At 48.7% G+C, this 25,396-nt stretch overlaps 51 non-coding genes across 51 annotated transcripts; all 51 read right to left on the bottom strand.

Annotated features, from left to right (window-relative positions):
- Nucleotides 1-76: 76 nt before the first annotated feature.
- LOC145207838 (U1 spliceosomal RNA) lies at nt 77-240 on the bottom strand. Its single transcript, XR_013854248.1, has one exon. It is a non-coding gene; the product is annotated as a U1 spliceosomal RNA (small nuclear RNA).
- Nucleotides 241-493: 253 nt separating this feature from the next.
- LOC145207820 (U2 spliceosomal RNA) lies at nt 494-690 on the bottom strand. The gene has a single exon (XR_013854231.1). It is a non-coding gene; the product is annotated as a U2 spliceosomal RNA (small nuclear RNA).
- Nucleotides 691-1,076: 386 nt separating this feature from the next.
- LOC145207841 (U1 spliceosomal RNA) lies at nt 1,077-1,239 on the bottom strand. The gene has a single exon (XR_013854251.1). It is a non-coding gene; the product is annotated as a U1 spliceosomal RNA (small nuclear RNA).
- A 255-nt stretch (nt 1,240-1,494) lies between these two features.
- Nucleotides 1,495-1,691, bottom strand: LOC145207869 (U2 spliceosomal RNA). Its single transcript, XR_013854278.1, has one exon. It is a non-coding gene; the product is annotated as a U2 spliceosomal RNA (small nuclear RNA).
- Nucleotides 1,692-2,076: 385 nt separating this feature from the next.
- Nucleotides 2,077-2,240, bottom strand: LOC145207837 (U1 spliceosomal RNA). Its single transcript, XR_013854247.1, has one exon. It is a non-coding gene; the product is annotated as a U1 spliceosomal RNA (small nuclear RNA).
- A 257-nt stretch (nt 2,241-2,497) lies between these two features.
- On the bottom strand, nt 2,498-2,693 carry LOC145207872 (U2 spliceosomal RNA). Its single transcript, XR_013854281.1, has one exon. It is a non-coding gene; the product is annotated as a U2 spliceosomal RNA (small nuclear RNA).
- A 384-nt stretch (nt 2,694-3,077) lies between these two features.
- Nucleotides 3,078-3,241, bottom strand: LOC145207836 (U1 spliceosomal RNA). The gene has a single exon (XR_013854246.1). It is a non-coding gene; the product is annotated as a U1 spliceosomal RNA (small nuclear RNA).
- Nucleotides 3,242-3,496: 255 nt separating this feature from the next.
- LOC145207866 (U2 spliceosomal RNA) lies at nt 3,497-3,694 on the bottom strand. Its single transcript, XR_013854274.1, has one exon. It is a non-coding gene; the product is annotated as a U2 spliceosomal RNA (small nuclear RNA).
- A 385-nt stretch (nt 3,695-4,079) lies between these two features.
- LOC145207840 (U1 spliceosomal RNA) lies at nt 4,080-4,243 on the bottom strand. Its single transcript, XR_013854250.1, has one exon. It is a non-coding gene; the product is annotated as a U1 spliceosomal RNA (small nuclear RNA).
- Nucleotides 4,244-4,498: 255 nt separating this feature from the next.
- Nucleotides 4,499-4,696, bottom strand: LOC145207865 (U2 spliceosomal RNA). Its single transcript, XR_013854273.1, has one exon. It is a non-coding gene; the product is annotated as a U2 spliceosomal RNA (small nuclear RNA).
- Nucleotides 4,697-5,081: 385 nt separating this feature from the next.
- LOC145207835 (U1 spliceosomal RNA) lies at nt 5,082-5,245 on the bottom strand. The gene has a single exon (XR_013854245.1). It is a non-coding gene; the product is annotated as a U1 spliceosomal RNA (small nuclear RNA).
- Nucleotides 5,246-5,502: 257 nt separating this feature from the next.
- LOC145207864 (U2 spliceosomal RNA) lies at nt 5,503-5,700 on the bottom strand. The gene has a single exon (XR_013854272.1). It is a non-coding gene; the product is annotated as a U2 spliceosomal RNA (small nuclear RNA).
- A 382-nt stretch (nt 5,701-6,082) lies between these two features.
- On the bottom strand, nt 6,083-6,246 carry LOC145207834 (U1 spliceosomal RNA). Its single transcript, XR_013854244.1, has one exon. It is a non-coding gene; the product is annotated as a U1 spliceosomal RNA (small nuclear RNA).
- A 257-nt stretch (nt 6,247-6,503) lies between these two features.
- On the bottom strand, nt 6,504-6,701 carry LOC145207863 (U2 spliceosomal RNA). The gene has a single exon (XR_013854271.1). It is a non-coding gene; the product is annotated as a U2 spliceosomal RNA (small nuclear RNA).
- A 382-nt stretch (nt 6,702-7,083) lies between these two features.
- LOC145207833 (U1 spliceosomal RNA) lies at nt 7,084-7,247 on the bottom strand. Its single transcript, XR_013854243.1, has one exon. It is a non-coding gene; the product is annotated as a U1 spliceosomal RNA (small nuclear RNA).
- Nucleotides 7,248-7,503: 256 nt separating this feature from the next.
- Nucleotides 7,504-7,701, bottom strand: LOC145207861 (U2 spliceosomal RNA). Its single transcript, XR_013854270.1, has one exon. It is a non-coding gene; the product is annotated as a U2 spliceosomal RNA (small nuclear RNA).
- A 387-nt stretch (nt 7,702-8,088) lies between these two features.
- LOC145207831 (U1 spliceosomal RNA) lies at nt 8,089-8,252 on the bottom strand. Its single transcript, XR_013854241.1, has one exon. It is a non-coding gene; the product is annotated as a U1 spliceosomal RNA (small nuclear RNA).
- Nucleotides 8,253-8,509: 257 nt separating this feature from the next.
- On the bottom strand, nt 8,510-8,707 carry LOC145207860 (U2 spliceosomal RNA). The gene has a single exon (XR_013854269.1). It is a non-coding gene; the product is annotated as a U2 spliceosomal RNA (small nuclear RNA).
- Nucleotides 8,708-9,093: 386 nt separating this feature from the next.
- On the bottom strand, nt 9,094-9,257 carry LOC145207829 (U1 spliceosomal RNA). Its single transcript, XR_013854240.1, has one exon. It is a non-coding gene; the product is annotated as a U1 spliceosomal RNA (small nuclear RNA).
- Nucleotides 9,258-9,514: 257 nt separating this feature from the next.
- On the bottom strand, nt 9,515-9,712 carry LOC145207859 (U2 spliceosomal RNA). Its single transcript, XR_013854268.1, has one exon. It is a non-coding gene; the product is annotated as a U2 spliceosomal RNA (small nuclear RNA).
- A 386-nt stretch (nt 9,713-10,098) lies between these two features.
- Nucleotides 10,099-10,262, bottom strand: LOC145207828 (U1 spliceosomal RNA). Its single transcript, XR_013854239.1, has one exon. It is a non-coding gene; the product is annotated as a U1 spliceosomal RNA (small nuclear RNA).
- A 257-nt stretch (nt 10,263-10,519) lies between these two features.
- LOC145207858 (U2 spliceosomal RNA) lies at nt 10,520-10,717 on the bottom strand. Its single transcript, XR_013854267.1, has one exon. It is a non-coding gene; the product is annotated as a U2 spliceosomal RNA (small nuclear RNA).
- Nucleotides 10,718-11,103: 386 nt separating this feature from the next.
- On the bottom strand, nt 11,104-11,267 carry LOC145207827 (U1 spliceosomal RNA). Its single transcript, XR_013854238.1, has one exon. It is a non-coding gene; the product is annotated as a U1 spliceosomal RNA (small nuclear RNA).
- Nucleotides 11,268-11,524: 257 nt separating this feature from the next.
- Nucleotides 11,525-11,722, bottom strand: LOC145207868 (U2 spliceosomal RNA). Its single transcript, XR_013854277.1, has one exon. It is a non-coding gene; the product is annotated as a U2 spliceosomal RNA (small nuclear RNA).
- Nucleotides 11,723-12,108: 386 nt separating this feature from the next.
- On the bottom strand, nt 12,109-12,272 carry LOC145207826 (U1 spliceosomal RNA). The gene has a single exon (XR_013854237.1). It is a non-coding gene; the product is annotated as a U1 spliceosomal RNA (small nuclear RNA).
- A 257-nt stretch (nt 12,273-12,529) lies between these two features.
- LOC145207857 (U2 spliceosomal RNA) lies at nt 12,530-12,727 on the bottom strand. The gene has a single exon (XR_013854266.1). It is a non-coding gene; the product is annotated as a U2 spliceosomal RNA (small nuclear RNA).
- Nucleotides 12,728-13,113: 386 nt separating this feature from the next.
- On the bottom strand, nt 13,114-13,277 carry LOC145207825 (U1 spliceosomal RNA). Its single transcript, XR_013854236.1, has one exon. It is a non-coding gene; the product is annotated as a U1 spliceosomal RNA (small nuclear RNA).
- Nucleotides 13,278-13,534: 257 nt separating this feature from the next.
- LOC145207856 (U2 spliceosomal RNA) lies at nt 13,535-13,732 on the bottom strand. The gene has a single exon (XR_013854265.1). It is a non-coding gene; the product is annotated as a U2 spliceosomal RNA (small nuclear RNA).
- Nucleotides 13,733-14,118: 386 nt separating this feature from the next.
- On the bottom strand, nt 14,119-14,282 carry LOC145207824 (U1 spliceosomal RNA). The gene has a single exon (XR_013854235.1). It is a non-coding gene; the product is annotated as a U1 spliceosomal RNA (small nuclear RNA).
- A 257-nt stretch (nt 14,283-14,539) lies between these two features.
- On the bottom strand, nt 14,540-14,737 carry LOC145207854 (U2 spliceosomal RNA). Its single transcript, XR_013854263.1, has one exon. It is a non-coding gene; the product is annotated as a U2 spliceosomal RNA (small nuclear RNA).
- A 386-nt stretch (nt 14,738-15,123) lies between these two features.
- Nucleotides 15,124-15,287, bottom strand: LOC145207823 (U1 spliceosomal RNA). Its single transcript, XR_013854234.1, has one exon. It is a non-coding gene; the product is annotated as a U1 spliceosomal RNA (small nuclear RNA).
- A 257-nt stretch (nt 15,288-15,544) lies between these two features.
- LOC145207853 (U2 spliceosomal RNA) lies at nt 15,545-15,742 on the bottom strand. Its single transcript, XR_013854262.1, has one exon. It is a non-coding gene; the product is annotated as a U2 spliceosomal RNA (small nuclear RNA).
- A 386-nt stretch (nt 15,743-16,128) lies between these two features.
- On the bottom strand, nt 16,129-16,292 carry LOC145207822 (U1 spliceosomal RNA). Its single transcript, XR_013854233.1, has one exon. It is a non-coding gene; the product is annotated as a U1 spliceosomal RNA (small nuclear RNA).
- A 257-nt stretch (nt 16,293-16,549) lies between these two features.
- LOC145207870 (U2 spliceosomal RNA) lies at nt 16,550-16,746 on the bottom strand. Its single transcript, XR_013854279.1, has one exon. It is a non-coding gene; the product is annotated as a U2 spliceosomal RNA (small nuclear RNA).
- Nucleotides 16,747-17,132: 386 nt separating this feature from the next.
- Nucleotides 17,133-17,294, bottom strand: LOC145207844 (U1 spliceosomal RNA). Its single transcript, XR_013854254.1, has one exon. It is a non-coding gene; the product is annotated as a U1 spliceosomal RNA (small nuclear RNA).
- A 258-nt stretch (nt 17,295-17,552) lies between these two features.
- On the bottom strand, nt 17,553-17,749 carry LOC145207871 (U2 spliceosomal RNA). The gene has a single exon (XR_013854280.1). It is a non-coding gene; the product is annotated as a U2 spliceosomal RNA (small nuclear RNA).
- Nucleotides 17,750-18,135: 386 nt separating this feature from the next.
- Nucleotides 18,136-18,300, bottom strand: LOC145207842 (U1 spliceosomal RNA). Its single transcript, XR_013854252.1, has one exon. It is a non-coding gene; the product is annotated as a U1 spliceosomal RNA (small nuclear RNA).
- Nucleotides 18,301-18,556: 256 nt separating this feature from the next.
- LOC145207845 (U2 spliceosomal RNA) lies at nt 18,557-18,754 on the bottom strand. The gene has a single exon (XR_013854255.1). It is a non-coding gene; the product is annotated as a U2 spliceosomal RNA (small nuclear RNA).
- A 386-nt stretch (nt 18,755-19,140) lies between these two features.
- Nucleotides 19,141-19,304, bottom strand: LOC145207821 (U1 spliceosomal RNA). Its single transcript, XR_013854232.1, has one exon. It is a non-coding gene; the product is annotated as a U1 spliceosomal RNA (small nuclear RNA).
- A 257-nt stretch (nt 19,305-19,561) lies between these two features.
- LOC145207852 (U2 spliceosomal RNA) lies at nt 19,562-19,759 on the bottom strand. Its single transcript, XR_013854261.1, has one exon. It is a non-coding gene; the product is annotated as a U2 spliceosomal RNA (small nuclear RNA).
- A 386-nt stretch (nt 19,760-20,145) lies between these two features.
- On the bottom strand, nt 20,146-20,309 carry LOC145207867 (U1 spliceosomal RNA). The gene has a single exon (XR_013854276.1). It is a non-coding gene; the product is annotated as a U1 spliceosomal RNA (small nuclear RNA).
- A 256-nt stretch (nt 20,310-20,565) lies between these two features.
- On the bottom strand, nt 20,566-20,763 carry LOC145207851 (U2 spliceosomal RNA). Its single transcript, XR_013854260.1, has one exon. It is a non-coding gene; the product is annotated as a U2 spliceosomal RNA (small nuclear RNA).
- Nucleotides 20,764-21,149: 386 nt separating this feature from the next.
- Nucleotides 21,150-21,313, bottom strand: LOC145207855 (U1 spliceosomal RNA). Its single transcript, XR_013854264.1, has one exon. It is a non-coding gene; the product is annotated as a U1 spliceosomal RNA (small nuclear RNA).
- Nucleotides 21,314-21,570: 257 nt separating this feature from the next.
- On the bottom strand, nt 21,571-21,768 carry LOC145207850 (U2 spliceosomal RNA). The gene has a single exon (XR_013854259.1). It is a non-coding gene; the product is annotated as a U2 spliceosomal RNA (small nuclear RNA).
- Nucleotides 21,769-22,154: 386 nt separating this feature from the next.
- On the bottom strand, nt 22,155-22,318 carry LOC145207839 (U1 spliceosomal RNA). Its single transcript, XR_013854249.1, has one exon. It is a non-coding gene; the product is annotated as a U1 spliceosomal RNA (small nuclear RNA).
- Nucleotides 22,319-22,576: 258 nt separating this feature from the next.
- LOC145207849 (U2 spliceosomal RNA) lies at nt 22,577-22,774 on the bottom strand. Its single transcript, XR_013854258.1, has one exon. It is a non-coding gene; the product is annotated as a U2 spliceosomal RNA (small nuclear RNA).
- A 386-nt stretch (nt 22,775-23,160) lies between these two features.
- LOC145207843 (U1 spliceosomal RNA) lies at nt 23,161-23,324 on the bottom strand. The gene has a single exon (XR_013854253.1). It is a non-coding gene; the product is annotated as a U1 spliceosomal RNA (small nuclear RNA).
- Nucleotides 23,325-23,581: 257 nt separating this feature from the next.
- Nucleotides 23,582-23,779, bottom strand: LOC145207848 (U2 spliceosomal RNA). The gene has a single exon (XR_013854257.1). It is a non-coding gene; the product is annotated as a U2 spliceosomal RNA (small nuclear RNA).
- A 382-nt stretch (nt 23,780-24,161) lies between these two features.
- On the bottom strand, nt 24,162-24,325 carry LOC145207832 (U1 spliceosomal RNA). Its single transcript, XR_013854242.1, has one exon. It is a non-coding gene; the product is annotated as a U1 spliceosomal RNA (small nuclear RNA).
- A 257-nt stretch (nt 24,326-24,582) lies between these two features.
- LOC145207847 (U2 spliceosomal RNA) lies at nt 24,583-24,780 on the bottom strand. The gene has a single exon (XR_013854256.1). It is a non-coding gene; the product is annotated as a U2 spliceosomal RNA (small nuclear RNA).
- Nucleotides 24,781-25,162: 382 nt separating this feature from the next.
- Nucleotides 25,163-25,326, bottom strand: LOC145207819 (U1 spliceosomal RNA). The gene has a single exon (XR_013854230.1). It is a non-coding gene; the product is annotated as a U1 spliceosomal RNA (small nuclear RNA).
- Nucleotides 25,327-25,396: the final 70 nt, after the last annotated feature.

Below are 25,396 nucleotides of genomic sequence, written 5' to 3'. Positions count from 1 at the left end.
CTGGGAGAGAAAGCGCGAAGAGCAGCAGGAAGCAAACTGACCAGAGAGAACAAGCGATTGATTGATTAAGAATAATACGGGGTTAGCGCGAACGCAGACCCCACTAACAGAAATTGTACGGCCGAGTTACCCACATTTGGGGTAATCGCAAGGGTCAGCTAGGCCAAAGTGCAATGGCTAAGCCTCGCCTTGGGCCCACCGCCGGCCTGATCACGGTGAAGGCCCCCGTCAGGTAAGTATGATTTGGTTAACTTCAAGATCGACCCTCTTCATCTATACTTTTTTAGCGTTTGTTGTGAAAACGCCGACGTAATCGGACGTTTTCTCTACGCCGATTGTTTCCCAATCGGCGGGTGGTACGGTACGTAGTAATTAGAACAGCAGGCTTGCGACGGTTTTAGCGCATGAAAATGTTGGCTACGAGGTGAGAAAAGAGGGTTTACAACAATATACGACGAAGAACTGGATGAATTGCTTGATTTCCACCAAAGTGGGAATGTGGGCCGTGCCTGAGGGTAGTGCAATACCAGGACAACCCGTGGGCAGGGCGAGGCAAGCCTCGGCACCATACCCCCTGTCCAAAAATCAGGTTAATACAAAGACATGCAAGCGAATCGCTTGCGTCCAGGTATTAAACTGAGAAGAACAGATACTACACTTGATCTTAGCTCTAAAGAGCCGAGAAGCGATGCCTAAACATATATTTAGGCCAACCAGAGCCTCACCTGTACAACTTCTGTTTGCTGGGGGCTCAGTGCAGCGCGAAACGTTTTTCCGAGGACCAAAACGATCGAGTAGCAGTCGTCATTCGACTCCCCTGGCACTATAGCCATGACAGCTTTGTTGTGTTCTAATTCAAATTATATTTACGAATATATGACGTCACCAGGTGCATGGCAATAATATTTTTCTGATATACATTCAATCAGATACGTAGCTATGCGTTGCAGACACATTGCTATGGCGATGCGACGCTCCCCGGGTCGGCAATTACGCCTGTCTGGGAGAGAAAGCGCGAAGAGCAGCAGGAAGCAAACTGACCAGAGAGAACAAGCGATTGATTGATTAAGAATAATACGGGGTTAGCGCGAACGCAGACCCCACTAACAGAAATTGTACGGCCGAGTTACCCACATTTGGGGTAATCGCAAGGGTCAGCTAGGCCAAAGTGCAATGGCTAAGCCTCGCCTTGGGCCCACCGCCGGCCTGATCACGGTGAAGGCCCCGTCAGGTAAGTATGATTTGGTTAACTTCAAGATCGACCCTCTTCATCTATACTTTTTTAGCGTTTGTTGTGAAAACGCCGACGTAATCGGACGTTTTCTCTACGCCCGATTGTTTCCCAATCGGCGGGTGGTACGGTACGTAGTAATTAGAACAGCAGGCTTGCGACGGTTTAGCGCATGAAAATGTTGGCTACGAGGTGAGAAAAGAGGGTTTACAACAATATACGACGAAGAACTGGGATGAATTGCTTGATTTTCCACCAAAGTGGGAATGTGGGCCGTGCCTGGAGGTAGTGCAATACCAGGACAACCCGTGGGCAGGGCGAGGCAAGCCTCGGCACCATACCCCCTGTCCAAAAATCAGTTAATACAAAGACATGCAAGCGAATCGCTTGCGTCCCAGGTATTAAACTGAGAAGAACAGATACTACACTTGATCTTAGCTCTAAAGAGCCGAGAAGCGATGCCTAAACATATATTTAGGCCAACCAGAGCCTCACCTGTACAACTTCTGTTTGCTGGGGGCTCAGTGCAGCGCGAAACGTTTTTCCGAGGACCAAAACGATCGAGTAGCAGTCGTCATTCGACTCCCCTGGCACTATAGCCATGACAGCTTTGTTGTGTTCTAATTCAAATTATATTTACGAATATATTGACGTCACCAGGTGCATGGCAATAATATTTTTCTGATATACATTCAATCAGATACGTAGCTATGCGTTGCAGACACATTGCTATGGCGATGCGACGCTCCCCGGGTCGGCATTACGCCTGTCTGGAGAGAAAGCGCGAAGAGCAGCAGGAAGCAAACTGACCAGAGAGAACAAGCGATTGATTGATTAAGAATAATACGGGGTTAGCGCGAACGCAGACCCCACTAACAGAAATTGTACGGCCGAGTTACCCACATTTGGGGTAATCGCAAGGGTCAGCTAGGCCAAAGTGCAATGGCTAAGCCTCGCCTTGGGCCCACCGCCGGCCTGATCACGGTGAAGGCCCCCGTCAGGTAAGTATGATTTGGTTAACTTCAAGATCGACCCTCTTCATCTATACTTTTTTAGCGTTTGTTGTGAAAACGCCGACGTAATCGGACGTTTTCTCTACGCCCGATTGTTTCCCAATCGGCGGGTGGTACGGTACGTAGTAATTAGAACAGCAGGCTTGCGACGGTTTTAGCGCATGAAAATGTTGGCTACGAGGTGAGAAAAGAGGGTTTACAACAATATACGACGAAGAACTGGATGAATTGCTTGATTTTCCCACCAAAGTGGGAATGTGGGCCGTGCCTGGAGGTAGTGCAATACCAGGACAACCGTGGGCAGGGCGAGGCAAGCCTCGGCACCATACCCCCTGTCCAAAAATCAGGTTAATACAAAGACATGCAAGCGAATCGCTTGCGTCCCAGGTATTAAACTGAGAAGAACAGATACTACACTTGATCTTAGCTCTAAAGAGCCGAGAAGCGATGCCTAAACATATATTTAGGCCAACCAGAGCCTCACCTGTACAACTTCTGTTTGCTGGGGCTCAGTGCAGCGCGAAACGTTTTTCCGAGGACCAAAACGATCGAGTAGCAGTCGTCATTCGACTCCCCTGGCACTATAGCCATGACAGCTTTGTTGTGTTCTAATTCAAATTATATTTACGAATATATGACGTCACCAGGTGCATGGCAATAATATTTTTCTGATATACATTCAATCAGATACGTAGCTATGCGTTTGCAGACACATTGCTATGGCGATGCGACGCTCCCGGGTCGGCAATTACGCCTGTCTGGAGAGAAAGCGCGAAGAGCAGCAGGAAGCAAACTGACCAGAGAGAACAAGCGATTGATTGATTAAGAATAATACGGGGTTAGCGCGAACGCAGACCCCACTAACAGAAATTGTACGGCCGAGTTACCCACATTTGGGGTAATCGCAAGGGTCAGCTAGGCCAAAGTGCAATGGCTAAGCCTCGCCTTGGGCCCACCGCCGGCCTGATCACGGTGAAGGCCCCCGTCAGGTAAGTATGATTTGGTTAACTTCAAGATCGACCCTCTTCATCTATACTTTTTTAGCGTTTGTTGTGAAAACGCCGACGTAATCGGACGTTTTCTCTACGCCGATTGTTTCCCAATCGGCGGGTGGTACGGTACGTAGTAATTAGAACAGCAGGCTTGCGACGGTTTTAGCGCATGAAAATGTTGGCTACGAGGTGAGAAAAGAGGGTTTACAACAATATACGACGAAGAACTGGATGAATTGCTTGATTTTCCCACCAAAGTGGGAATGTGGGCCGTGCCTGGAGGTAGTGCAATACCAGGACAACCCGTGGGCAGGGCGAGGCAAGCCTCGGCACCATACCCCCTGTCCAAAAATCAGGTTAATACAAAGACATGCAAGCGAATCGCTTGCGTCCCAGGTATTAAACTGAGAAGAACAGATACTACACTTGATCTTAGCTCTAAAGAGCCGAGAAGCGATGCCTAAACATATATTTAGGCCAACCAGAGCCTCACCTGTACAACTTCTGTTTGCTGGGGGCTCAGTGCAGCGCGAAACGTTTTTCCGAGGACCAAAACGATCGAGTAGCAGTCGTCATTCGACTCCCCTGGCACTATAGCCATGACAGCTTTGTTGTGTTCTAATTCAAATTATATTTACGAATATATGACGTCACCAGGTGCATGGCAATAATATTTTTCTGATATACATTCAATCAGATACGTAGCTATGCGTTGCAGACACATTGCTATGGCGATGCGACGCTCCCCGGGTCGGCAATTACGCCTGTCTGGGAGAGAAAGCGCGAAGAGCAGCAGGAAGCAAACTGACCAGAGAGAACAAGCGATTGATTGATTAAGAATAATACGGGTTAGCGCGAACGCAGACCCCACTAACAGAAATTGTACGGCCGAGTTACCCACATTTGGGGTAATCGCAAGGGTCAGCTAGGCCAAAGTGCAATGGCTAAGCCTCGCCTTGGGCCCACCGCCGGCCTGATCACGGTGAAGGCCCCCGTCAGGTAAGTATGATTTGGTTAACTTCAAGATCGACCTCTTCATCTATACTTTTTTAGCGTTTGTTGTGAAAACGCCGACGTAATCGACGTTTTCTCTACGCCCGATTGTTTCCCAATCGGCGGGTGGTACGGTACGTAGTAATTAGAACAGCAGGCTTGCGACGGTTTTAGCGCATGAAAATGTTGGCTACGAGGTGAGAAAAGAGGGTTTACAACAATATACGACGAAGAACTGGGATGAATTGCTTGATTTTCCCACCAAAGTGGGAATGTGGGCCGTGCCTGGAGGTAGTGCAATACCAGGACAACCCGTGGGCAGGGCGAGGCAAGCCTCGGCACCATACCCCCTGTCCAAAAATCAGGTTAATACAAAGACATGCAAGCGAATCGCTTGCGTCCCAGGTATTAAACTGAGAAGAACAGATACTACACTTGATCTTAGCTCTAAAGAGCCGAGAAGCGATGCCTAAACATATTTTAGGCCAACCAGAGCCTCACCTGTACAACTTCTGTTTGCTGGGGGCTCAGTGCAGCGCGAAACGTTTTTCCGAGGACCAAAACGATCGAGTAGCAGTCGTCATTCGACTCCCCTGGCACTATAGCCATGACAGCTTTGTTGTGTTCTAATTCAAATTATATTTACGAATATATGACGTCACCAGGTGCATGGCAATAATATTTTTCTGATATACATTCAATCAGATACGTAGCTATGCGTTGCAGACACATTGCTATGGCGATGCGACGCTCCCCGGGTCGGCAATTACGCCTGTCTGGGAGAGAAAGCGCGAAGAGCAGCAGGAAGCAAACTGACCAGAGAGAACAAGCGATTGATTGATTAAGAATAATACGGGGTTAGCGCGAACGCAGACCCCACTAACAGAAATTGTACGGCCGAGTTACCCACATTTGGGGTAATCGCAAGGGTCAGCTAGGCCAAAGTGCAATGGCTAAGCCTCGCCTTGGGCCCACCGCCGGCCTGATCACGGTGAAGGCCCCCGTCAGGTAAGTATGATTTGGTTAACTTCAAGATCGACCCTCTTCATCTATACTTTTTTAGCGTTTGTTGTGAAAACGCCGACGTAATCGGACGTTTTCTCTACGCCCGATTGTTTCCCAATCGGCGGGTGGTACGGTAAGTAGTAATTAGAACAGCAGGCTTGCGACGGTTTTAGCGCATGAAAATGTTGGCTACGAGGTGAGAAAAGAGGGTTTACAACAATATACGACGAAGAACTGGGATGAATTGCTTGATTTTCCCACCAAAGTGGGAATGTGGGCCGTGCCTGGAGGTAGTGCAATACCAGGACAACCCGTGGGCAGGGCGAGGCAAGCCTCGGCACCATACCCCCTGTCCAAAAATCAGGTTAATACAAAGACATGCAAGCGAATCGCTTGCGTCCCAGGTATTAAACTGAGAAGAACAGATACTACACTTGATCTTAGCTCTAAAGAGCCGAGAAGCGATGCCTAAACATATATTTAGGCCAACCAGAGCCTCACCTGTACAACTTCTGTTTGCTGGGGGCTCAGTGCAGCGCGAAACGTTTTTCCGAGGACCAAAACGATCGAGTAGCAGTCGTCATTCGACTCCCCTGGCACTATAGCCATGACAGCTTTGTTGTGTTCTAATTCAAATTATATTTACGAATATATGACGTCACCAGGTGCATGGCAATAATATTTTTCTGATATACATTCAATCAGATACGTAGCTATGCGTTGCAGACACATTGCTATGGCGATGCGACGCTCCCCGGGTCGGCAATTACGCCTGTCTGGGAGAGAAAGCGCGAAGAGCAGCAGGAAGCAAACTGACCAGAGAGAACAAGCGATTGATTAAGAATAATACGGGGTTAGCGCGAACGCAGACCCCACTAACAGAAATTGTACGGCCGAGTTACCCACATTTGGGGTAATCGCAAGGGTCAGCTAGGCCAAAGTGCAATGGCTAAGCCTCGCCTTGGGCCCACCGCCGGCCTGATCACGGTGAAGGCCCCCGTCAGGTAAGTATGATTTGGTTAACTTCAAGATCGACCCTCTTCATCTATACTTTTTTAGCGTTTGTTGTGAAAACGCCGACGTAATCGGACGTTTTCTCTACGCCCGATTGTTTCCCAATCGGCGGGTGGTACGGTACGTAGTAATTAGAACAGCAGGCTTGCGACGGTTTTAGCGCATGAAAATGTTGGCTACGAGGTGAGAAAAGAGGGTTTACAACAATATACGACGAAGAACTGGGATGAATTGCTTGATTTTCCCACCAAAGTGGGAATGTGGGCCGTGCCTGGAGGTAGTGCAATACCAGGACAACCCGTGGGCAGGGCGAGGCAAGCCTCGGCACCATACCCCCTGTCCAAAAATCAGGTTAATACAAAGACATGCAAGCGAATCGCTTGCGTCCCAGGTATTAAACTGAGAAGAACAGATACTACACTTGATCTTAGCTCTAAAGAGCCGAGAAGCGATGCCTAAACATATATTTAGGCCAACCAGAGCCTCACCTGTACAACTTCTGTTTGCTGGGGGCTCAGTGCAGCGCGAAACGTTTTTCCGAGGACCAAAACGATCGAGTAGCAGTCGTCATTCGACTCCCCTGGCACTATAGCCATGACAGCTTTGTTGTGTTCTAATTCAAATTATATTTACGAATATATGACGTCACCAGGTGCATGGCAATAATATTTTTCTGATATACATTCAATCAGATACGTAGCTATGCGTTGCAGACACATTGCTATGGCGATGCGACGCTCCCCGGGTCGGCAATTACGCCTGTCTGGGAGAGAAAGCGCGAAGAGCAGCAGGAAGCAAACTGACCAGAGAGAACAAGCGATTGATTAAGAATAATACGGGGTTAGCGCGAACGCAGACCCCACTAACAGAAATTGTACGGCCGAGTTACCCACATTTGGGGTAATCGCAAGGGTCAGCTAGGCCAAAGTGCAATGGCTAAGCCTCGCCTTGGGCCCACCGCCGGCCTGATCACGGTGAAGGCCCCCGTCAGGTAAGTATGATTTGGTTAACTTCAAGATCGACCCTCTTCATCTATACTTTTTTAGCGTTTGTTGTGAAAACGCCGACGTAATCGGACGTTTTCTCTACGCCCGATTGTTTCCCAATCGGCGGGTGGTACGGTACGTAGTAATTAGAACAGCAGGCTTGCGACGGTTTAGCGCATGAAAATGTTGGCTACGAGGTGAGAAAAGAGGGTTTACAACAATATACGACGAAGAACTGGGATGAATTGCTTGATTTTCCCACCAAAGTGGGAATGTGGGCCGTGCCTGGAGGTAGTGCAATACCAGGACAACCCGTGGGCAGGGCGAGGCAAGCCTCGGCACCATACCCCCTGTCCAAAAATCAGGTTAATACAAAGACATGCAAGCGAATCGCTTGCGTCCCAGGTATTAAACTGAGAAGAACAGATACTACACTTGATCTTAGCTCTAAAGAGCCGAGAAGCGATGCCTAAACATATATTTAGGCCAACCAGAGCCTCACCTGTACAACTTCTGTTTGCTGGGGGCTCAGTGCAGCGCGAAACGTTTTTCCGAGGACCAAAACGATCGAGTAGCAGTCGTCATTCGACTCCCCTGGCACTATAGCCATGACAGCTTTGTTGTGTTCTAATTCAAATTATATTTACGAATATATGACGTCACCAGGTGCATGGCAATAATATTTTTCTGATATACATTCAATCAGATACGTAGCTATGCGTTGCAGACACATTGCTATGGCGATGCGACGCTCCCCGGGTCGGCAATTACGCCTGTCTGGGAGAGAAAGCGCGAAGAGCAGCAGGAAGCAAACTGACCAGAGAGAACAAGCGATTGATTTGATTAAGAATAATACGGGGTTAGCGCGAACGCAGACCCCACTAACAGAAATTGTACGGCCGAGTTACCCACATTTGGGGTAATCGCAAGGGTCAGCTAGGCCAAAGTGCAATGGCTAAGCCTCGCCTTGGGCCCACCGCCGGCCTGATCACGGTGAAGGCCCCCGTCAGGTAAGTATGATTTGGTTAACTTCAAGATCGACCCTCTTCATCTATACTTTTTTAGCGTTTGTTGTGAAAACGCCGACGTAATCGGACGTTTTCTCTACGCCCGATTGTTTCCCAATCGGCGGGTGGTACGGTACGTAGTAATTAGAACAGCAGGCTTGCGACGGTTTTAGCGCATGAAAATGTTGGCTACGAGGTGAGAAAAGAGGGTTTACAACAATATACGACGAAGAACTGGGATGAATTGCTTGATTTTCCCACCAAAGTGGGAATGTGGGCCGTGCCTGGAGGTAGTGCAATACCAGGACAACCCGTGGGCAGGGCGAGGCAAGCCTCGGCACCATACCCCCTGTCCAAAAATCAGGTTAATACAAAGACATGCAAGCGAATCGCTTGCGTCCCAGGTATTAAACTGAGAAGAACAGATACTACACTTGATCTTAGCTCTAAAGAGCCGAGAAGCGATGCCTAAACATATATTTAGGCCAACCAGAGCCTCACCTGTACAACTTCTGTTTGCTGGGGGCTCAGTGCAGCGCGAAACGTTTTTCCGAGGACCAAAACGATCGAGTAGCAGTCGTCATTCGACTCCCCTGGCACTATAGCCATGACAGCTTTGTTGTGTTCTAATTCAAATTATATTTACGAATATATGACGTCACCAGGTGCATGGCAATAATATTTTTCTGATATACATTCAATCAGATACGTAGCTATGCGTTGCAGACACATTGCTATGGCGATGCGACGCTCCCCGGGTCGGCAATTACGCCTGTCTGGGAGAGAAAGCGCGAAGAGCAGCAGGAAGCAAACTGACCAGAGAGAACAAGCGATTGATTGATTAAGAATAATACGGGGTTAGCGCGAACGCAGACCCCACTAACAGAAATTGTACGGCCGAGTTACCCACATTTGGGGTAATCGCAAGGGTCAGCTAGGCCAAAGTGCAATGGCTAAGCCTCGCCTTGGGCCCACCGCCGGCCTGATCACGGTGAAGGCCCCCGTCAGGTAAGTATGATTTGGTTAACTTCAAGATCGACCCTCTTCATCTATACTTTTTTAGCGTTTGTTGTGAAAACGCCGACGTAATCGGACGTTTTCTCTACGCCCGATTGTTTCCCAATCGGCGGGTGGTACGGTACGTAGTAATTAGAACAGCAGGCTTGCGACGGTTTTAGCGCATGAAAATGTTGGCTACGAGGTGAGAAAAGAGGGTTTACAACAATATACGACGAAGAACTGGGATGAATTGCTTGATTTTCCCACCAAAGTGGGAATGTGGGCCGTGCCTGGAGGTAGTGCAATACCAGGACAACCCGTGGGCAGGGCGAGGCAAGCCTCGGCACCATACCCCCTGTCCAAAAATCAGGTTAATACAAAGACATGCAAGCGAATCGCTTGCGTCCCAGGTATTAAACTGAGAAGAACAGATACTACACTTGATCTTAGCTCTAAAGAGCCGAGAAGCGATGCCTAAACATATATTTAGGCCAACCAGAGCCTCACCTGTACAACTTCTGTTTGCTGGGGGCTCAGTGCAGCGCGAAACGTTTTTCCGAGGACCAAAACGATCGAGTAGCAGTCGTCATTCGACTCCCCTGGCACTATAGCCATGACAGCTTTGTTGTGTTCTAATTCAAATTATATTTACGAATATATGACGTCACCAGGTGCATGGCAATAATATTTTTCTGATATACATTCAATCAGATACGTAGCTATGCGTTGCAGACACATTGCTATGGCGATGCGACGCTCCCCGGGTCGGCAATTACGCCTGTCTGGGAGAGAAAGCGCGAAGAGCAGCAGGAAGCAAACTGACCAGAGAGAACAAGCGATTGATTGATTAAGAATAATACGGGGTTAGCGCGAACGCAGACCCCACTAACAGAAATTGTACGGCCGAGTTACCCACATTTGGGGTAATCGCAAGGGTCAGCTAGGCCAAAGTGCAATGGCTAAGCCTCGCCTTGGGCCCACCGCCGGCCTGATCACGGTGAAGGCCCCCGTCAGGTAAGTATGATTTGGTTAACTTCAAGATCGACCCTCTTCATCTATACTTTTTTAGCGTTTGTTGTGAAAACGCCGACGTAATCGGACGTTTTCTCTACGCCCGATTGTTTCCCAATCGGCGGGTGGTACGGTACGTAGTAATTAGAACAGCAGGCTTGCGACGGTTTTAGCGCATGAAAATGTTGGCTACGAGGTGAGAAAAGAGGGTTTACAACAATATACGACGAAGAACTGGGATGAATTGCTTGATTTTCCCACCAAAGTGGGAATGTGGGCCGTGCCTGGAGGTAGTGCAATACCAGGACAACCCGTGGGCAGGGCGAGGCAAGCCTCGGCACCATACCCCCTGTCCAAAAATCAGGTTAATACAAAGACATGCAAGCGAATCGCTTGCGTCCCAGGTATTAAACTGAGAAGAACAGATACTACACTTGATCTTAGCTCTAAAGAGCCGAGAAGCGATGCCTAAACATATATTTAGGCCAACCAGAGCCTCACCTGTACAACTTCTGTTTGCTGGGGGCTCAGTGCAGCGCGAAACGTTTTTCCGAGGACCAAAACGATCGAGTAGCAGTCGTCATTCGACTCCCCTGGCACTATAGCCATGACAGCTTTGTTGTGTTCTAATTCAAATTATATTTACGAATATATGACGTCACCAGGTGCATGGCAATAATATTTTTCTGATATACATTCAATCAGATACGTAGCTATGCGTTGCAGACACATTGCTATGGCGATGCGACGCTCCCCGGGTCGGCAATTACGCCTGTCTGGGAGAGAAAGCGCGAAGAGCAGCAGGAAGCAAACTGACCAGAGAGAACAAGCGATTGATTGATTAAGAATAATACGGGGTTAGCGCGAACGCAGACCCCACTAACAGAAATTGTACGGCCGAGTTACCCACATTTGGGGTAATCGCAAGGGTCAGCTAGGCCAAAGTGCAATGGCTAAGCCTCGCCTTGGGCCCACCGCCGGCCTGATCACGGTGAAGGCCCCCGTCAGGTAAGTATGATTTGGTTAACTTCAAGATCGACCCTCTTCATCTATACTTTTTTAGCGTTTGTTGTGAAAACGCCGACGTAATCGGACGTTTTCTCTACGCCCGATTGTTTCCCAATCGGCGGGTGGTACGGTACGTAGTAATTAGAACAGCAGGCTTGCGACGGTTTTAGCGCATGAAAATGTTGGCTACGAGGTGAGAAAAGAGGGTTTACAACAATATACGACGAAGAACTGGGATGAATTGCTTGATTTTCCCACCAAAGTGGGAATGTGGGCCGTGCCTGGAGGTAGTGCAATACCAGGACAACCCGTGGGCAGGGCGAGGCAAGCCTCGGCACCATACCCCCTGTCCAAAAATCAGGTTAATACAAAGACATGCAAGCGAATCGCTTGCGTCCCAGGTATTAAACTGAGAAGAACAGATACTACACATGATCTTAGCTCTAAAGAGCCGAGAAGCGATGCCTAAACATATATTTAGGCCAACCAGAGCCTCACCTGTACAACTTCTGTTTGCTGGGGGCTCAGTGCAGCGCGAAACGTTTTTCCGAGGACCAAAACGATCGAGTAGCAGTCGTCATTCGACTCCCCTGGCACTATAGCCATGACAGCTTTGTTGTGTTCTAATTCAAATTATATTTACGAATATATGACGTCACCAGGTGCATGGCAATAATATTTTTCTGATATACATTCAATCAGATACGTAGCTATGCGTTGCAGACACATTGCTATGGCGATGCGACGCTCCCCGGGTCGGCAATTACGCCTGTCTGGGAGAGAAAGCGCGAAGAGCAGCAGGAAGCAAACTGACCAGAGAGAACAAGCGATTGATTGATTAAGAATAATACGGGGTTAGCGCGAACGCAGACCCCACTAACAGAAATTGTACGGCCGAGTTACCCACATTTGGGGTAATCGCAAGGGTCAGCTAGGCCAAAGTGCAATGGCTAAGCCTCGCCTTGGGCCCACCGCCGGCCTGATCACGGTGAAGGCCCCCGTCAGGTAAGTATGATTTGGTTAACTTCAAGATCGACCCTCTTCATCTATACTTTTTTAGCGTTTGTTGTGAAAACGCCGACGTAATCGGACGTTTTCTCTACGCCCGATTGTTTCCCAATCGGCGGGTGGTACGGTACGTAGTAATTAGAACAGCAGGCTTGCGACGGTTTTAGCGCATGAAAATGTTGGCTACGAGGTGAGAAAAGAGGGTTTACAACAATATACGACGAAGAACTGGGATGAATTGCTTGATTTTCCCACCAAAGTGGGAATGTGGGCCGTGCCTGGAGGTAGTGCAATACCAGGACAACCCGTGGGCAGGGCGAGGCAAGCCTCGGCACCATACCCCCTGTCCAAAAATCAGGTTAATACAAAGACATGCAAGCGAATCGCTTGCGTCCCAGGTATTAAACTGAGAAGAACAGATACTACACTTGATCTTAGCTCTAAAGAGCCGAGAAGCGATGCCTAAACATATATTTAGGCCAACCAGAGCCTCACCTGTACAACTTCTGTTTGCTGGGGGCTCAGTGCAGCGCGAAACGTTTTTCCGAGGACCAAAACGATCGAGTAGCAGTCGTCATTCGACTCCCCTGGCACTATAGCCATGACAGCTTTGTTGTGTTCTAATTCAAATTATATTTACGAATATATGACGTCACCAGGTGCATGGCAATAATATTTTTCTGATATACATTCAATCAGATACGTAGCTATGCGTTGCAGACACATTGCTATGGCGATGCGACGCTCCCCGGGTCGGCAATTACGCCTGTCTGGGAGAGAAAGCGCGAAGAGCAGCAGGAAGCAAACTGACCAGAGAGAACAAGCGATTGATTGATTAAGAATAATACGGGGTTAGCGCGAACGCAGACCCCACTAACAGAAATTGTACGGCCGAGTTACCCACATTTGGGGTAATCGCAAGGGTCAGCTAGGCCAAAGTGCAATGGCTAAGCCTCGCCTTGGGCCCACCGCCGGCCTGATCACGGTGAAGGCCCCCGTCAGGTAAGTATGATTTGGTTAACTTCAAGATCGACCCTCTTCATCTATACTTTTTTAGCGTTTGTTGTGAAAACGCCGACGTAATCGGACGTTTTCTCTACGCCCGATTGTTTCCCAATCGGCGGGTGGTACGGTACGTAGTAATTAGAACAGCAGGCTTGCGACGGTTTTAGCGCATGAAAATGTTGGCTACGAGGTGAGAAAAGAGGGTTTACAACAATATACGACGAAGAACTGGGATGAATTGCTTGATTTTCCCACCAAAGTGGGAATGTGGGCCGTGCCTGGAGGTAGTGCAATACCAGGACAACCCGTGGGCAGGGCGAGGCAAGCCTCGGCACCATACCCCCTGTCCAAAAATCAGGTTAATACAAAGACATGCAAGCGAATCGCTTGCGTCCCAGGTATTAAACTGAGAAGAACAGATACTACACTTGATCTTAGCTCTAAAGAGCCGAGAAGCGATGCCTAAACATATATTTAGGCCAACCAGAGCCTCACCTGTACAACTTCTGTTTGCTGGGGGCTCAGTGCAGCGCGAAACGTTTTTCCGAGGACCAAAACGATCGAGTAGCAGTCGTCATTCGACTCCCCTGGCACTATAGCCATGACAGCTTTGTTGTGTTCTAATTCAAATTATATTTACGAATATATGACGTCACCAGGTGCATGGCAATAATATTTTTCTGATATACATTCAATCAGATACGTAGCTATGCGTTGCAGACACATTGCTATGGCGATGCGACGCTCCCCGGGTCGGCAATTACGCCTGTCTGGGAGAGAAAGCGCGAAGAGCAGCAGGAAGCAAACTGACCAGAGAGAACAAGCGATTGATTGATTAAGAATAATACGGGGTTAGCGCGAACGCAGACCCCACTAACAGAAATTGTACGGCCGAGTTACCCACATTTGGGGTAATCGCAAGGGTCAGCTAGGCCAAAGTGCAATGGCTAAGCCTCGCCTTGGGCCCACCGCCGGCCTGATCACGGTGAAGGCCCCCGTCAGGTAAGTATGATTTGGTTAACTTCAAGATCGACCCTCTTCATCTATACTTTTTTAGCGTTTGTTGTGAAAACGCCGACGTAATCGGACGTTTTCTCTACGCCCGATTGTTTCCCAATCGGCGGGTGGTACGGTACGTAGTAATTAGAACAGCAGGCTTGCGACGGTTTTAGCGCATGAAAATGTTGGCTACGAGGTGAGAAAAGAGGGTTTACAACAATATACGACGAAGAACTGGGATGAATTGCTTGATTTTCCCACCAAAGTGGGAATGTGGGCCGTGCCTGGAGGTAGTGCAATACCAGGACAACCCGTGGGCAGGGCGAGGCAAGCCTCGGCACCATACCCCCTGTCCAAAAATCAGGTTAATACAAAGACATGCAAGCGAATCGCTTGCGTCCCAGGTATTAAACTGAGAAGAACAGATACTACACTTGATCTTAGCTCTAAAGAGCCGAGAAGCGATGCCTAAACATATATTTAGGCCAACCAGAGCCTCACCTGTACAACTTCTGTTTGCTGGGGGCTCAGTGCAGCGCGAAACGTTTTTCCGAGGACCAAAACGATCGAGTAGCAGTCGTCATTCGACTCCCCTGGCACTATAGCCATGACAGCTTTGTTGTGTTCTAATTCAAATTATATTTACGAATATATGACGTCACCAGGTGCATGGCAATAATATTTTTCTGATATACATTCAATCAGATACGTAGCTATGCGTTGCAGACACATTGCTATGGCGATGCGACGCTCCCCGGGTCGGCAATTACGCCTGTCTGGGAGAGAAAGCGCGAAGAGCAGCAGGAAGCAAACTGACCAGAGAGAACAAGCGATTGATTGATTAAGAATAATACGGGGTTAGCGCGAACGCAGACCCCACTAACAGAAATTGTACGGCCGAGTTACCCACATTTGGGGTAATCGCAAGGGTCAGCTAGGCCAAAGTGCAATGGCTAAGCCTCGCCTTGGGCCCACCGCCGGCCTGATCACGGTGAAGGCCCCCGTCAGGTAAGTATGATTTGGTTAACTTCAAGATCGACCCTCTTCATCTATACTTTTTTAGCGTTTGTTGTGAAAACGCCGACGTAATCGGACGTTTTCTCTACGCCCGATTGTTTCCCAATCGGCGGGTGGTACGGTACGTAGTAATTAGAACAGCAGGCTTGCGACGGTTTTAGCGCATGAAAATGTTGGCTACGAGGTGAGAAAAGAGGGTTTACAACAATATACGACGAAGAACTGGGATGAATTGCTTGATTTTCCCACCAAAGTGGGAATGTGGGCCGTGCCTGGAGGTAGTGCAATACCAGGACAACCCGTGGGCAGGGCGAGGCAAGCCTCGGCACCATACCCCCTGTCCAAAAATCAGGTTAATACAAAGACATGCAAGCGAATCGCTTGCGTCCCAGGTATTAAACTGAGAAGAACAGATACTACACTTGATCTTAGCTCTAAAGAGCCGAGAAGCGATGCCTAAACATATATTTAGGCCAACCAGAGCCTCACCTGTACAACTTCTGTTTGCTGGGGGCTCAGTGCAGCGCGAAACGTTTTTCCGAGGACCAAAACGATCGAGTAGCAGTCGTCATTCGACTCCCCTGGCACTATAGCCATGACAGCTTTGTTGTGTTCTAATTCAAATTATATTTACGAATATATGACGTCACCAGGTGCATGGCAATAATATTTTTCTGATATACATTCAATCAGATACGTAGCTATGCGTTGCAGACACATTGCTATGGCGATGCGACGCTCCCCGGGTCGGCAATTACGCCTGTCTGGGAGAGAAAGCGCGAAGAGCAGCAGGAAGCAAACTGACCAGAGAGAACAAGCGATTGATTGATTAAGAATAATACGGGGTTAGCGCGAACGCAGACCCCACTAACAGAAATTGTACGGCCGAGTTACCCACATTTGGGGTAATCGCAAGGGTCAGCTAGGCCAAAGTGCAATGGCTAAGCCTCGCCTTGGGCCCACCGCCGGCCTGATCACGGTGAAGGCCCCCGTCAGGTAAGTATGATTTGGTTAACTTCAAGATCGACCCTCTTCATCTATACTTTTTTAGCGTTTGTTGTGAAAACGCCGACGTAATCGGACGTTTTCTCTACGCCCGATTGTTTCCCAATCGGCGGGTGGTACGGTACGTAGTAATTAGAACAGCAGGCTTGCGACGGTTTTAGCGCATGAAAATGTTGGCTACGAGGTGAGAAAAGAGGGTTTACAACAATATACGACGAAGAACTGGGATGAATTGCTTGATTTTCCCACCAAAGTGGGAATGTGGGCCGTGCCTGGAGGTAGTGCAATACCAGGACAACCCGTGGGCAGGGCGAGGCAAGCCTCGGCACCATACCCCCTGTCCAAAAATCAGGTTAATACAAAGACATGCAAGCGAATCGCTGCGTCCCAGGTATTAAACTGAGAAGAACAGATACTACACTTGATCTTAGCTCTAAAGAGCCGAGAAGCGATGCCTAAACATATATTTAGGCCAACCAGAGCCTCACCTGTACAACTTCTGTTTGCTGGGGGCTCAGTGCAGCGCGAAACGTTTTTCCGAGGACCAAAACGATCGAGTAGCAGTCGTCATTCGACTCCCCTGGCACTATAGCCATGACAGCTTTGTTGTGTTCTAATTCAAATTATATTTACGAATATATGACGTCACCAGGTGCATGGCAATAATATTTTTCTGATATACATTCAATCAGATACGTAGCTATGCGTTGCAGACACATTGCTATGGCGATGCGACGCTCCCCGGGTCGGCAATTACGCCTGTCTGGGAGAGAAAGCGCGAAGAGCAGCAGGAAGCAAACTGACCAGAGAGAACAAGCGATTGATTGATTAAGAATAATACGGGGTTAGCGCGAACGCAGACCCCACTAACAGAAATTGTACGGCCGAGTTACCCACATTTGGGGTAATCGCAAGGGTCAGCTAGGCCAAAGTGCAATGGCTAAGCCTCGCCTTGGGCCCACCGGGCCTGATCACGGTGAAGGCCCCCGTCAGGTAAGTATGATTTGGTTAACTTCAAGATCGACCCTCTTCATCTATACTTTTTTAGCGTTTGTTGTGAAAACGCCGACGTAATCGGACGTTTTCTCTACGCCCGATGGTTTCCCAATCGGCGGGTGGTACGGTACGTAGTAATTAGAACAGCAGGCTTGCGACGGTTTTAGCGCATGAAAATGTTGGCTACGAGGTGAGGAAAAGAGGGTTTACAACAATATACGACGAAGAACTGGGATGAATTGCTTGATTTTCCCACCAAAGTGGGAATGTGGGCCGTGCCTGGAGGTAGTGCAATACCAGGACAACCCGTGGGCAGGGCGAGGCAAGCCTCGGCACCATACCCCCTGTCCAAAAATCAGGTTAATACAAAGACATGCAAGCGAATCGCTTGCGTCCCAGGTATTAACTGAGAAGAACAGATACTACACTTGATCTTAGCTCTAAAGAGCCGAGAAGCGATGCCTAAACATATATTTAGGCCAACCAGAGCCTCACCTGTACAACTTCTGTTTGCTGGGGGCTCAGTGCAGCGCGAAACGTTTTTCCGAGGACCAAAACGATCGAGTAGCAGTCGTCATTCGACTCCCCTGGCACTATAGCCATGACAGCTTTGTTGTGTTCTAATTCAAATTATATTTACGAATATATGACGTCACCAGGTGCATGGCAATAATATTTTTCTGATATACATTCAATCAGATACGTAGCTATGCGTTGCAGACACATTGCTATGGCGATGCGACGCTCCCCGGGTCGGCAATTACGCCTGTCTGGGAGAGAAAGCGCGAAGAGCAGCAGGAAGCAAACTGACCAGAGAGAACAAGCGATTGATTGATTAAGAATAATACGGGGTTAGCGCGAACGCAGACCCCACTAACAGAAATTGTACGGCCGAGTTACCCACATTTGGGGTAATCGCAAGGGGTCAGCTAGGCCAAAGTGCAATGGCTAAGCCTCGCCTTGGGCCCACCGCCGGCCTGATCACGGTGAAGGCCCCCGTCAGGTAAGTATGATTTGGTTAACTTCAAGATCGACCCTCTTCATCTATACTTTTTTAGCGTTTGTTGTGAAAACGCCGACGTAATCGGACGTTTTCTCTACGCCGATTGTTTCCCAATCGGCGGGTGGTACGGTACGTAGTAATTAGAACAGCAGGCTTGCGACGGTTTTAGCGCATGAAAATGTTGGCTACGAGGTGAGAAAAGAGGGTTTACAACAATATACGACGAAGAACTGGGATGAATTGCTTGATTTTCCCACCAAAGTGGGAATGTGGGCCGTGCCTGGAGGTAGTGCAATACCAGGACAACCCGTGGGCAGGGCGAGGCAAGCCTCGGCACCATACCCCCTATCCAAAAATCAGGTTAATACAAAGACATGCAAGCGAATCGCTTGCGTCCCAGGTATTAAACTGAGAAGAACAGATACTACACTTGATCTTAGCTCTAAAGAGCCGAGAAGCGATGCCTAAACATATATTTAGGCCAACCAGAGCCTCACCTGTACAACTTCTGTTTGCTGGGGGCTCAGTGCAGCGCGAAACGTTTTTCCGAGGACCAAAACGATCGAGTAGCAGTCGTCATTCGACTCCCCTGGCACTATAGCCATGACAGCTTTGTTGTGTTCTAATTCAAATTATATTTACGAATATATGACGTCACCAGGTGCATGGCAATAATATTTTTCTGATATACATTCAATCAGATACGTAGCTATGCGTTGCAGACACATTGCTATGGCGATGCGACGCTCCCCGGGTCGGCAATTACGCCTGTCTGGGAGAGAAAGCGCGAAGAGCAGCAGGAAGCAAACTGACCAGAGAGAACAAGCGATTGATTGATTAAGAATAATACGGGGTTAGCGCGAACGCAGACCCCACTAACAGAAATTGTACGGCCGAGTTACCCACATTTGGGGTAATCGCAAGGGTCAGCTAGGCCAAAGTGCAATGGCTAAGCCTCGCCTTGGGCCCACCGCCGGCCTGATCACGGTGAAGGCCCCCGTCAGGTAAGTATGATTTGGTTAACTTCAAGATCGACCCTCTTCATCTATACTTTTTTAGCGTTTGTTGTGAAAACGCCGACGTAATCGGACGTTTTCTCTACGCCCGATTGTTTCCCAATCGGCGGGTGGTACGGTACGTAGTAATTAGAACAGCAGGCTTGCGACGGTTTTAGCGCATGAAAATGTTGGCTACGAGGTGAGAAAAGAGGGTTTACAACAATATACGACGAAGAACTGGGATGAATTGCTTGATTTTCCCACCAAAGTGGGAATGTGGGCCGTGCCTGGAGGTAGTGCAATACCAGGACAACCCGTGGGCAGGGCGAGGCAAGCCTCGGCACCATACCCCCTGTCCAAAAATCAGGTTAATACAAAGACATGCAAGCGAATCGCTTGCGTCCCAGGTATTAAACTGAGAAGAACAGATACTACACTTGATCTTAGCTCTAAAGAGCCGAGAAGCGATGCCTAAACATATATTTAGGCCAACCAGAGCCTCACCTGTACAACTTCTGTTTGCTGGGGGCTCAGTGCAGCGCGAAACGTTTTTCCGAGGACCAAAACGATCGAGTAGCAGTCGTCATTCGACTCCCCTGGCACTATAGCCATGACAGCTTTGTTGTGTTCTAATTCAAATTATATTTACGAATATATGACGTCACCAGGTGCATGGCAATAATATTTTTCTGATATACATTCAATCAGATACGTAGCTATGCGTTGCAGACACATTGCTATGGCGATGCGACGCTCCCCGGGTCGGCAATTACGCCTGTCTGGGAGAGAAAGCGCGAAGAGCAGCAGGAAGCAAACTGACCAGAGAGAACAAGCGATTGATTGATTAAGAATAATACGGGGTTAGCGCGAACGCAGACCCCACTAACAGAAATTGTACGGCCGAGTTACCCACATTTGGGGTAATCGCAAGGGTCAGCTAGGCCAAAGTGCAATGGCTAAGCCTCGCCTTGGGCCCACCGCCGGCCTGATCACGGTGAAGGCCCCCGTCAGGTAAGTATGATTTGGTTACTTCAAGATCGACCCTCTTCATCTATACTTTTTTAGCGTTTGTTGTGAAAACGCCGACGTAATCGGACGTTTTCTCTACGCCCGATTGTTTCCCAATCGGCGGGTGGTACGGTACGTAGTAATTAGAACAGCAGGCTTGCGACGGTTTTAGCGCATGAAAATGTTGGCTACGAGGTGAGAAAAGAGGGTTTACAACAATATACGACGAAGAACTGGGATGAATTGCTTGATTTTCCCACCAAAGTGGGAATGTGGGCCGTGCCTGGAGGTAGTGCAATACCAGGACAACCCGTGGGCAGGGCGAGGCAAGCCTCGGCACCATACCCCCTGTCCAAAAATCAGGTTAATACAAAGACATGCAAGCGAATCGCTTGCGTCCCAGGTATTAAACTGAGAAGAACAGATACTACACTTGATCTTAGCTCTAAAGAGCCGAGAAGCGATGCCTAAACATATATTTAGGCCAACCAGAGCCTCACCTGTACAACTTCTGTTTGCTGGGGGCTCAGTGCAGCGCGAAACGTTTTTCCGAGGACCAAAACGATCGAGTAGCAGTCGTCATTCGACTCCCCTGGCACTATAGCCATGACAGCTTTGTTGTGTTCTAATTCAATTATATTTACGAATATATGACGTCACCAGGTGCATGGCAATAATATTTTTCTGATATACATTCAATCAGATACGTAGCTATGCGTTGCAGACACATTGCTATGGCGATGCGACGCTCCCCGGGTCGGCAATTACGCCTGTCTGGGAGGAGAAAGCGCGAAGAGCAGCAGGAAGCAAACTGACCAGAGAGAACAAGCGATTGATTGATTAAGAATAATACGGGGTTAGCGCGAACGCAGACCCCACTAACAGAAATTGTACGGCCGAGTTACCCACATTTGGGGTAATCGCAAGGGTCAGCTAGGCCAAAGTGCAATGGCTAAGCCTCGCCTTGGGCCCACCGCCGGCCTGATCACGGTGAAGGCCCCCGTCAGGTAAGTATGATTTGGTTAACTTCAAGATCGACCCTCTTCATCTATACTTTTTTAGCGTTTGTTGTGAAAACGCCGACGTAATCGGACGTTTTCTCTACGCCCGATTGTTTCCCAATCGGCGGGTGGTACGGTACGTAGTAATTAGAACAGCAGGCTTGCGACGGTTTTAGCGCATGAAAATGTTGGCTACGAGGTGAGAAAAGAGGGTTTACAACAATATACGACGAAGAACTGGGATGAATTGCTTGATTTTCCCACCAAAGTGGGAATGTGGGCCGTGCCTGGAGGTAGTGCAATACCAGGACAACCCGTGGGCAGGGCGAGGCAAGCCTCGGCACCATACCCCCTGTCCAAAAATCAGGTTAATACAAAGACATGCAAGCGAATCGCTTGCGTCCCAGGTATTAAACTGAGAAGAACAGATACTACACTTGATCTTAGCTCTAAAGAGCCGAGAAGCGATGCCTAAACATATATTTAGGCCAACCAGAGCCTCACCTGTACAACTTCTGTTTGCTGGGGGCTCAGTGCAGCGCGAAACGTTTTTCCGAGGACCAAAACGATCGAGTAGCAGTCGTCATTCGACTCCCCTGGCACTATAGCCATGACAGCTTTGTTGTGTTCTAATTCAAATTATATTTACGAATATATGACGTCACCAGGTGCATGGCAATAATATTTTTCTGATATACATTCAATCAGATACGTAGCTATGCGTTGCAGACACATTGCTATGGCGATGCGACGCTCCCCGGGTCGGCAATTACGCCTGTCTGGGAGAGAAAGCGCGAAGAGCAGCAGGAAGCAAACTGACCAGAGAGAACAAGCGATTGATTGATTAAGGAATAATACGGGTTAGCGCGAACGCAGACCCCACTAACAGAAATTGTACGGCCGAGTTACCCACATTTGGGGTAATCGCAAGGGTCAGCTAGGCCAAAGTGCAATGGCTAAGCCTCGCCTTGGGCCCACCGCCGGCCTGATCACGGTGAAGGCCCCCGTCAGGTAAGTATGATTTGGTTAACTTCAAGATCGACCCCTCTTCATCTATACTTTTTTAGCGTTTGTTGTGAAAACGCCGACGTAATCGGACGTTTTCTCTACGCCCGATTGTTTCCCAATCGGCGGGTGGTACGGTACGTAGTAATTAGAACAGCAGGCTTGCGACGGTTTTAGCGCATGAAAATGTTGGCTACGAGGTGAGAAAAGAGGGTTTACAACAATATACGACGAAGAACTGGGATGAATTGCTTGATTTTCCCACCAAAGTGGGAATGTGGGCCGTGCCTGGAGGTAGTGCAATACCAGGACAACCCGTGGGCAGGGCGAGGCAAGCCTCGGCACCATACCCCCTGTCCAAAAATCAGGTTAATACAAAGACATGCAAGCGAATCGCTTGCGTCCCAGGTATTAAACTGAGAAGAACAGATACTACACTTGATCTTAGCTCTAAAGAGCCGAGAAGCGATGCCTAAACATATATTTAGGCCAACCAGAGCCTCACCTGTACAACTTCTGTTTGCTGGGGCTCAGTGCAGCGCGAAACCGTTTTTCCGAGGACCAAAACGATCGAGTAGCAGTCGTCATTCGACTCCCCTGGCACTATAGCCATGACAGCTTTGTTGTGTTCTAATTCAAATTATATTTACGAATATATGACGTCACCAGGTGCATGGCAATAATATTTTTCTGATATACATTCAATCAGATACGTAGCTATGCGTTGCAGACACATTGCTATGGCGATGCGACGCTCCCCGGGTCGGCAATTACGCCTGTCTGGGAGAGAAAGCGCGAAGAGCAGCAGGAAGCAAACTGACCAGAGAGAACAAGCGATTGATTGATTAAGAATAATACGGGGTTAGCGCGAACGCAGACCCCACTAACAGAAATTGTACGGCCGAGTTACCCACATTTGGGGTAATCGCAAGGGTCAGCTAGGCCAAAGTGCAATGGCTAAGCCTCGCCTTGGGCCCACCGCCGGCCTGATCACGGTGAAGGCCCCCGTCAGGTAAGTATGATTTGGTTAACTTCAAGATCGACCCTCTTCATCTAACTTTTTTAGCGTTTGTTGTGAAAACGCCGACGTAATCGGACGTTTTCTCTACGCCCGATTGTTTCCCAATCGGCGGGTGGTACGGTACGTAGTAATTAGAACAGCAGGCTTGCGACGGTTTTAGCGCATGAAAATGTTGGCTACGAGGTGAGAAAAGAGGGTTTACAACCAATATACGACGAAGAACTGGGATGAATTGCTTGATTTTCCCACCAAAGTGGGAATGTGGGCCGTGCCTGGAGGTAGTGCAATACCAGGACAACCCGTGGGCAGGGCGAGGCAAGCCTCGGCACCATACCCCCTGTCCAAAAATCAGGTTAATACAAAGACATGCAAGCGAATCGCTTGCGTCCCAGGTATTAAACTGAGAAGAACAGATACTACACTTGATCTTAGCTCTAAAGAGCCGAGAAGCGATGCCTAAACATATATTTAGGCCAACCAGAGCCTCACCTGTACAACTTCTGTTTGCTGGGGGCTCAGTGCAGCGCGAAACGTTTTTCCGAGGACCAAAACGATCGAGTAGCAGTCGTCATTCGACTCCCCTGGCACTATAGCCATGACAGCTTTGTTGTGTTCTAATTCAAATTATATTTACGAATATATGACGTCACCAGGTGCATGGCAATAATATTTTTCTGATATACATTCAATCAGATACGTAGCTATGCGTTGCAGACACATTGCTATGGCGATGCGACGCTCCCCGGGTCGGCAATTACGCCTGTCTGGGAGAGAAAGCGCGAAGAGCAGCAGGAAGCAAACTGACCAGAGAGAACAAGCGATTGATTAAGAATAATACGGGGTTAGCGCGAACGCAGACCCCACTAACAGAAATTGTACGGCCGAGTTACCCACATTTGGGGTAATCGCAAGGGTCAGCTAGGCCAAAGTGCAATGGCTAAGCCTCGCCTTGGGCCCACCGCCGGCCTGATCACGGTGAAGGCCCCCGTCAGGTAAGTATGATTTGGTTAACTTCAAGATCGACCCTCTTCATCTATACTTTTTTAGCGTTTGTTGTGAAAACGCCGACGTAATCGGACGTTTTCTCTACGCCCGATTGTTTCCCAATCGGCGGGTGGTACGGTACGTAGTAATTAGAACAGCAGGCTTGCGACGGTTTTAGCGCATGAAAATGTTGGCTACGAGGTGAGAAAAGAGGGTTTACAACAATATACGACGAAGAACTGGGATGAATTGCTTGATTTTCCCACCAAAGTGGGAATGTGGGCCGTGCCTGGAGGTAGTGCAATACCAGGACAACCCGTGGGCAGGGCGAGGCAAGCCTCGGCACCATACCCCCTGTCCAAAAATCAGGTTAATACAAAGACATGCAAGCGAATCGCTTGCGTCCCAGGTATTAAACTGAGAAGAACAGATACTACACTTGATCTTAGCTCTAAAGAGCCGAGAAGCGATGCCTAAACATATATTTAGGCCAACCAGAGCCTCACCTGTACAACTTCTGTTTGCTGGGGGCTCAGTGCAGCGCGAAACGTTTTTCCGAGGACCAAAACGATCGAGTAGCAGTCGTCATTCGACTCCCCTGGCACTATAGCCATGACAGCTTTGTTGTGTTCTAATTCAAATTATATTTACGAATATATGACGTCACCAGGTGCATGGCAATAATATTTTTCTGATATACATTCAATCAGATACGTAGCTATGCGTTGCAGACACATTGCTATGGCGATGCGACGCTCCCCGGGTCGGCAATTACGCCTGTCTGGGAGAGAAAGCGCGAAGAGCAGCAGGAAGCAAACTGACCAGAGAGAACAAGCGATTGATTAAGAATAATACGGGGTTAGCGCGAACGCAGACCCCACTAACAGAAATTGTACGGCCGAGTTACCCACATTTGGGGTAATCGCAAGGGTCAGCTAGGCCAAAGTGCAATGGCTAAGCCTCGCCTTGGGCCCACCGCCGGCCTGATCACGGTGAAGGCCCCCGTCAGGTAAGTATGATTTGGTTAACTTCAAGATCGACCCTCTTCATCTATACTTTTTTAGCGTTTGTTGTGAAAACGCCGACG

This window comes from Phallusia mammillata, unplaced genomic scaffold (assembly GCF_965637545.1).
Source record: "Phallusia mammillata unplaced genomic scaffold, kaPhaMamm4.hap1.1 HAP1_SCAFFOLD_174, whole genome shotgun sequence".
Classification (NCBI taxonomy): Eukaryota; Metazoa; Chordata; class Ascidiacea; order Phlebobranchia; family Ascidiidae; genus Phallusia; species Phallusia mammillata.
The sequence above is the reverse complement of the archived record's forward strand: the minus strand, read 5'-3'. Positions and strand labels throughout refer to the sequence as shown.